This window comes from Alligator sinensis, unplaced genomic scaffold (genome assembly GCF_000455745.1).
Source record: "Alligator sinensis unplaced genomic scaffold, ASM45574v1 scaffold104_1, whole genome shotgun sequence".
Classification (NCBI taxonomy): Eukaryota; Metazoa; Chordata; order Crocodylia; family Alligatoridae; genus Alligator; species Alligator sinensis.
Window position 1 is genome coordinate 3,632,653 of NW_005841867.1, and position 8,703 is coordinate 3,641,355.

The 8,703-nt window shown below is 48.7% G+C and overlaps 1 protein-coding gene across 1 annotated transcript in view; it reads left to right on the forward strand.

Annotated features, from left to right (window-relative positions):
• Nucleotides 1-8,703, forward strand: part of SLC2A9 (solute carrier family 2 member 9) — a 204,067-nt gene that overhangs the window by 11,438 nt on the left and 183,926 nt on the right. The window lies entirely within an intron of this gene.

The window sequence follows — 8,703 nt, forward strand, 5'->3', positions numbered from 1 at the left end:
AATCAGGGGGCTGGGGTTGGGCATATGGGCCTTGCAGGGGGGTGGTAGTCCCTGTGGGGGCCATATGGCCCCTGTTTGGGGGGCTGTAACCCCTGTGTGGGGGCTGTAACCCCTGTTGGGGGCTATAGCCCTTGTGTGGGGGTTGAACCCCCCATTGGGGGGCTGTAACCCATGTTGGGGGGCCATAGCTCCTGTGTGGGGGCCATATTCCCTGTTGGGGGGGTGTACCCCCTGTCTGGCAGGCCACACGTTCAGCACCAGGGCGAGGGGCCAACCATAGAGATGCTCTGGCAGCCAGAGCATCTCGCTGGAGGACCCAGCTTGTTCAGTGAGCTTTAGTTAAAGCACCCCTGCTGCCAGTTTGAAACCTGGGGCCACTGATATACGAGATGCTATGGGAACCTTAGAGTGGCTCTAAGAGCCACTCTAACTAAAGCACTCCCCCCACCAGCCCTGGAGCACATGTAAAAACGCCCTATATTCCCACAATATACAACTGTTGCAAGTGATACTGTGACCCTTATAAGAACATATGGTCAGGAGGACTACACTCAGCAGGGATATACTAGGGACAATCTATTGCGCTGCATCAAACATAGAATCATAGAGAAGTAGGTCTGGAAGAGACCTCCACAGGTCATCTAGTCCAGCCCCTGCCTGAGGCAGGATTATCCCTATCCAAACCATCCTATACACTCTATAATCTAAACCAGGGTTGGGCAAAATGCAGCCTACTAGGCCATTCTATCCAGCCCGCAGGTCCCCTAAAAAAATTAGAAAATTAATATTTATCTGCCCCTGGCTGCCTGTCATGCAGCCCTTGATGGCTTGCCAAAACTCAGGAAGCAGCTCTCAACCCAAAATAATTGCCTGCCCCTGATCCAAACTCTGCATAAGACTACCATCAACCCAACACTGACCTAACACCCTCCAGGGGTGGGGAATTATTTCCGCTGGAGGGCCGCTTAATGAGTTTTGGTGAGCTGTCGAGGGCCACATGGGTAGCACCGCCCTTTGCCAGTTGCCCCATCCCAGATCACCATATTGAGGCCAGAAGTCCCACCCTCTAACCCTTGACCTTTGCCACCCTTGCCCCCGGGAAATACTCCTTTTGGGAGGGGAGGGTTGCCAGCTTGGAACCAGAAAAAAACCAAATCATACACTAAAAGTCAAACGCCTACTATAACATACTTTAATTTTCTTAGAAAAAATATTTGTCATGTTTTGTGTTTGCATACTATATCTAGATTGCATAATAACTCAAAAATAAAGTCTTACTGTTCTATATTTTGTGTAGGGGATGTGGTTGGGGGTGGGAGGTGTCCCCCACATGCTGTGCAGCCCCTTCTGTGGGTAGCAGCAACAGGCAGGGGTGTTTGGGGCGTTCATGCCCCATGCAGGCTCTGGCATCCAGTGGCGTGCAGCTCCAGCCAGTGCTGCATGTGGGGAAGCAGCCTGCCCAAGCTGCCTCTATCATGTGGGCTCTGCATAGTGCACCTGCAACTCCCACACTCATGTGGCACCGGGAAAATCCCCATGCGCAGGAGCCAGCTGCCTTCCCTGTCCCTTGCCGTGTGGGTCCCAGGACTCTGCTACAAATGGAGAGGAGCCCTGGCTCTGCTTCCCCACAGCGCCCTGGGACCTGTGCAGCAGGGGGCAGGGAAGGCAGCCCAATCCAGTGCATAGGGCTTTCCCTGGTGCTGAGCAGGCGCAGAAGCTGCAGGCACACCGTGCAGAGCCTCTGCGATTGAAGAGGAACGGACAGGCTGTGCTTCTCGCCCCTATGTGCAGCACTGGCCGGAGCTGCGCACCGCCAGCATCTGCACGGGGCACAAGCTGTGTGAGCCCCCCCCGCCTGCTGCTGCTGCTCACAGCAGTGGCTCTACGACATGTTGGGGAGTGTGTGGGGGTCCCTACACACACACCCCCTCTCACAGCCACACCCTGTCCAGCCGAGCTTCACACTCTCACTCCCCAAAGCGTGCGAGCTCTGTACTGCCGCCAGCCCCAGCCCTATGCTCCCTGCTCCCACCTCGCTGCTTCCCTACCTGCTGCCTGGAGTGAGTGGAATGCCAGGGAAGCCAAGCAGGTCCTCCTGGGGCAGCTGCATAGTGGCAGCAGCAGCCCTGCCTGGAAGCTGCTGCTGGTTGGGCCAGCCCTTCCGCCCAGGAGGGTGGAAGCAAGGTGCAATAGGGTATGGTGGGGGAGGGTGTATATGTGGGTGCCTCGCTCCCACCCTCATGGGTGGAAGGGCTGGGTGTGGTTACAATTCACTGGTGAGTGCTCATGGGCCAAATGAAAGTGCCTGCTGGGCTGGATTCAGCCCATGGGCCGTATTTTCCTGCCCCTGCCCTAACCTGATACAGGTAAAGCAGGGGAAACTCAGCAGCCAACGTCCTGCTTTTATGAAATGTTGTCAATACATCCTGAAGAGATCCCAGGGGTAGAGGGCCATGCCCCCATGCTACAGAGGAAGACAAAAACCTTCTATAGTCAGTACTAATCTGTTATGGGACAAAATTCCTTCCTGACCTTAAATATGGTAATCTGTCTGACCCTGAGCAGAGGGGCAAGATCCTCTAGCTAGGGGCAGGGGTCTAGGAGGGGTAAGACCCTCTAGCTGGGATCCTTGGTCCCAGCAGGAGTACTGGCACGCTTATCAAAATTCCCAGCCTCGGCTGTAGCCAAAACCCAAGTCCCCTGAGGAAGGCTTAAAAACACCCTGACACAGTAGCAGAGAAAGCTAGCCACTCCAAAGCCATTCTCTTGTTAACTCAAGATGGTGCTGCATATTGGAATGTGAAGACAAGCAAATGTGAACGTTGCGCAAATCTGAATACTTGGGAGTGGCAGTTCCACTATGCTTGGATAGACGTGTAATATGCAAATACCTGCTGAGAAGGTCATAATTTCATATTAATACCCCCTTACCCCGCAAAAGGGATCTGAATGTGCCTTCAAAAAAAACCAAAACTTGCAACTAGAAGTATGCGTACAAAGGACTACCAATGAGTCGCTTACATGTGCCATTGCTCACTTGTTAGTGCAATCACTGTAACTGGGTGTGCAGTAGCTTAACATACTTCTTGTAAATCATTTCAGGTTCTGACGATAAAAACTAGAGAATGATGTGTGAACGCCTGTTCACCAGAGCATCCCAAGGGATGACAAGGTAAAATGGTCACAAACTCCTCCAAGACCATTTTGGGCTGGACATAAGGAAAAACTTCTTTACTGTCCGAGCCCCCAAGGCCTGGAATAGACTGCCTCCAGAGGTGGTGAAAGCACCTACTCTGGACTCCTTTAAGAAACATTTGGATGGTTATCTTGCTGGGATCCTTTGACCCCAGCTGACTTCCTGCCCCTGGGGCAGGGGGCTGGACTTGATGATCTTCCAAGGTCCCTTCTAGCCCTAATGTCTATGAAGTATATGAAGTAAAATATATCCTCAGCAGCCATGGAAAGTCTTCATTTGCACAGAGAAAAAAAAAACCCAATCATACACAAAGGCACAAGTATTATCACCCCAAATTCAGATTCTAATTCCTCACCTAAGCCTGCTGATCACCTGCATAGACCTGGCTGTTAGCGGCTGTTCAAGGAGTGAACCTGCTTCTAACCCCTTAATAAGGGAGAAGTGATGTATCATTATTGTCAGGACCCACGGTCAGGCAGCAGCTGAATATTTTGCCAGGGCAGTCCAGATCCATAGGAGATGCATTGATGCAGGAGATTCAATGTTTTGGCATTCTTGACCTGCATGGATATGGGTGTGTGTGTGTGTGTGTGTGTAGATACATATCTATGCATGTATATATGTGTGCACACACACACTTTTAAATGTTTGTTTCAGTCTACTATTTTTATTTCTTTTTCTCCACCTGGCTGTGCTGGGAGCTGCACAGCCTGGGGAACAGAATCAGGAGTAGGATTAGCCAAGAGGTGGGTGTAGAGCAGTGGTTCTCAACCTTTTTTGTACCAGGACCCATCTGTAAACATGAATGGCCAATTCTGACCCTCACTCCCAACTCGCTGCCCCCAAGCCCCAACCCCCCAGTGTGTGGGGCAGGGCGTGGGTGTGTAGGGCAGGGGGTGCCCCAAGCAGCCCCTTGAAGCCTGGACCTCTGCCAGCCTGCAGGGGAAAACCCCCAGTTTCCCCTGTTTTTCTTTTTTAAAGGAGAATCCATTTTTGAAGTTGGCTCATGCCCCTTTCACATATTCTTGCAACCAACAGGTTGAGAACCGCTGATGTAGATGGATTAGAGCATGAGGCGCTTCTGCTGGGTCTGAGGACCCCGCTATTACCAGATTTGCCCGTTACTTTGGGGTGCTCTCATTTATTAGGGGTATGTTTCTGGGGTCTTTGTAATTCTGTCAATGTGCTGCTTGTGTTACCTGTGTTTCTATACTGAGCTGTATCTCTCCCTTCTGCAAGTCCTCACCCAGAATGGAGCTATCTTTCAGGACTCAGTTTCAATGAGGCTGGGTTTCTCCAGCCACCAAATCTGTCAAATACATACACACCCACACAGATTAATGTGACATGCCTGACCTGGCTGGGTTGATCAGCATGTACAGGTTGACACCCTCATATGCCAGCAATCAGTTCATTAAGGTAACAATAAAATGCAGTCAGACACAAGCACACAGGTGAACAGAATACCTCTGAATCAGGCTGGGTGTCCAGCTGACACCCTCATGGGCCAACATTCAGTTCATTAGGGCATGTCTGAGTCAACTTGGTTCAATCAGCCTGTACAAGCTGATCCCCTTATGTGTCTCAAACTCAGCACATCCCAATCTTTTGCCTTTACTGTCCTAGTAGTGGTAGCCTCTTGATGAGCGGATCCCACAGTATTTCTGGGCTTCACAGGGATCTTTGGCTTAGGTAAAAGAAGCGCTGCTGCAGAGCAAGCAGGGAAGGGGAAGTAGAGAAGGAAAAATACATCCGGTAACCACCAATTTGACTATAAATGTTATTTATTGCTAAATATATGGAATTTATGATGAGACTAGTAGTAATAGACATGTAAGGAAAAAACAAACAAAAACAATTACAATATTACCTTGGCTCAGTTGAGTATTTAGGGAAACCTAGCTCAAGCTTAAGTTATAACATTCAGGTTCAGAAAGCTATGCCTAGAGAGAGAGAGAGAGAGAGAGAGAGAGAAGGAGAAATAGACAGAGACGGAGAGCGAGAGCTGGGATCTCACCATTCCAAAGAGACGATTTGCTGCTTGAGAACAACAGTGGATGGTGTCAGAGAGATTTCTCCCTCTTGAAGCACACTGTTTGCTGCTTTACAGCTTTCTTATACCCTTAGTCCAGCCTCTTCAAAGCATTCTATTAATTATGTAAATCAAGAGGGTCCCAAGCCGTAATTGACAGGGAAAATCCTGTTTTATAAACAGTTTCAATTTAAATGAATTACCTTTTTCAGTGACAAGGGGTTATCTGGTTTGGAATATCTCAAGAAACTGATTAACAACCAGGAAAAACATAAAGTTTTAAGGAGTAACCAGACACCTAGAAGCCAGCTTCAAATTATTATGAATATAGAAGTGTTACCCTGTGCTCTCAGGATCTCAATATTATGCTGTTAGACAGGAGGGTGTGACACAATTGCACATATACAAACACAAATCAATTCGGTGCATACACACACACAAACAATTCAGGCACATACACATCCAAACCAGCCTAGGCACATGCATACCTATCACCAATTCAAGCACATACACACTACACACCAAAAATTAGACAACAATCAGTCCATACACATACACGGATCCAACACACTGCATACACATACATGGATCACTAATTCGTATATCACACACACGATGACATATACATGTGTGTATATTCACCAGGTCACACCCATACCAGTCACCTACACATACACACAGGTGAGTTCCTAACTTGGATGGTATGGTATGTGTGTGTGTTTGGGGTACTTGGGATACCTGGGGGAAGGTTAAGATGAGAGAGAAAGTGTAAGGAGTAAAAGTTGCCAGAACTGGGATTAGAACTGGTAGACTAGAGAGAAACTGGCTGAGGAACTGAGGCTTGGGGTTACTTAAAGTCAAGTGGCCCCAGGGTTACTCAAGGTCACTGGTGCAAGGAAAAAAGCCTGGTGGCAAGGAGGAGGCAGCCAGGAAAGAGAGAGAGGCAGAAGCCTGGGAGCTTGGGGCTGGAAACTGAGGCAGACAGCTGAGAGATTGGGGCTAGAATCTGAGGCAGACAGCTGAGATATTGAGGGGGGGCAGATAAGTGGTGGCAAGAAGGAAACAGTCAGGAAACAGACAAAAACCCAACTCAGGGTTTCAAAATAACAGGTCTATTACACAGACAACACACCACACAGCCCCACAAAGTTATTTGTACACACACACGCGTACGTACGCACGCACACACTCACAATGGCAGCAGGAGAAAGAGACTCAGTGGAAGGGTTGGAGTCCAGGTAGGGAAGAGAAACAAAGTTGGGGGGCGGGGGGGATAGCTACCTATCCAGGCTGGAAAAGAGTCTTTGTCCAGCAGATGTTGTCCAGAGGAGGGTCACTGGCAGGGCCTCTGGGTGGATATGTGGTGGGGGCATGGTGCTGGTCCAGATGGAGAGGGCATCCCAAGGAGTCAGTCTTCACTACCCCTTTTTATGGGGCAGACTACCTCTGATCTCCTATGGGGAAGGCATGTCCAGGCAAGGTCAGTCCTGTTCCAGAGGGCTTCAGGTGCTTTTACTGAGCATGTGCAGCCTTGGCACAATGGTGGGTTGCTTCATCTTTTGTTTTTTGAATGCGGAGGGTGGTTCCAAGGGCTGGGTCGTTGGTCCAGGTATTGGTGTTGATGGTTCAGGCATTCAGAGGGAGCTATTTTTAGACCTACTGCCATTGTCTCTCAAGCACCTGCATTCATCCCCATTCATCCAGGAACCAATTTATATAGGAGGGGTAGGTATGAGTCAGGTTACAACATCAGGGGACAAAAGATGGAGGCTTGACATTACAAGGTGGAAACTTGACATGACTTATGCTAACTTACATATGTAGGCCTAAAACAGTAATCACACAATATAAAAGCAGTAAAAACTTAATACAAACATAATAATTATCACTTATAAAACAGTGATATCTATATCAAAGTAGCAGAGCACTTATTTGCAAAGAGGGGAGAGAAAAATAAAACTTACTACCTAAAATAAAATGTTAAAGCTTATCCTATGAGTAGGAGATCAATTTGCTGTTGATCTCCCCTGATGAGTTTGCCTACCAACTCATCAGGGGAGATCAACAGCAAACAGGTGAAGGCAATATTTTACAGTTAGGGTGGTCAAAATCTGAAACCAACTTCCCAGGGAAGTGGTCCTCACCCCTACCTTGATCAAATTCAAGAGGAGGTTGGACGATCACCTGTCTGGGGTCTTGTGAAGCCAGCATTCATTCCTGCCTGTGGCAGGGGGGGAGGCTAGATGATCTGTTCAGGTCCCTCCTGACTCTAGCTACTATGAAACTACATCTTAGCTTACTTATAATTATCTATAGGGAATAGAGATGGAGAGGAAAAGTCAGAAATACTTGGGGAAGGGGAGGGAATGCATTTTAAAACAAAAAAACAAAACAAAACTGTGGGGTTTGCTTCATATTATGTACTGGAAGGGATACCACATTGTTTTTTCTCTGGAGAGGAAAAGTCAGAAATACTTGGGGAAGGGGAGGGAATGCATTTTAAAACAAAAAAACAAAACAAAACTGTGGGGTTTGCTTCATATTATGTACTGGAAGGGATACCACATTGTTTTTTCTCAGATGGCCTAGCTATGCTTGCACTGTGAAGTCAGCATCAGTGTTTTGTATTTTACCTGTTGTGAATAAGCCTCAGCTTAGCATGACTTTTAGATCTTACTTTTAACAGACTTAAGGGGATTACTTGGAGTGTTCATAAACTTTGTGGGGAGGACTTCCACCGGTCATCCTGGGAAAAGTATGACAGCATTTGTGGTCAGGCTCCAATGGGCTGGACGCTGCAATGAACCCTTTACCATTGTTCAAATGTTCCCCAAAGCCCCTCTGACTCGGTCTCTTGCCTCAGCGTTCCCTAACCCGGCAACTGAGTTTTAGTCAATCAAGTTTAAATAGGCCTCCCATGCTGGGCCCGGGGAACGTACGGTCCGAGATGCCTGTTAAACTTTTCTTCTGCTTAGTTCTGATTAGATGAGGTTTGTGTGGAGGGGAATAGAAAAAGTCCTTTGTAAGTCCAGCAAGCTGGGTGCCAGGGCTCCCTCAGGAACACAGAGCTGACAGGTAACACCACGGCCTAGATTCCCAGACGCTGAAAGAGGTCATGGGCCAGGCCAGGCCAGCTAAAATCTGCAGCTCCCTGACTGGAGCAGAGACCTGCAGGAGGCTGCATCCATTTGCCCACCCTTTAAGGAGGCAGATGCTACAAAGGGAAAGCCAGGCAAGTAGAAGAAGGCTTCACAAGATATAAGTGCTCTAAACCAGTGTTTCCCAACCGATGTGCCATGGCACAAAAGTGTGCTGTCGGAAATGAATAGGCATGCCACAGAATTTTGCCATGGCAATAAGCATGAACCCCACGTGCCCCTGGAGACGGGGGGGCATGGTGAGCTCCTGCAGGTGGCTGTGGCACCGCTGTCGGGGGTGGGAGTGTGGCAGCAGCAAGCAGCGAGCTCCTGCAGGC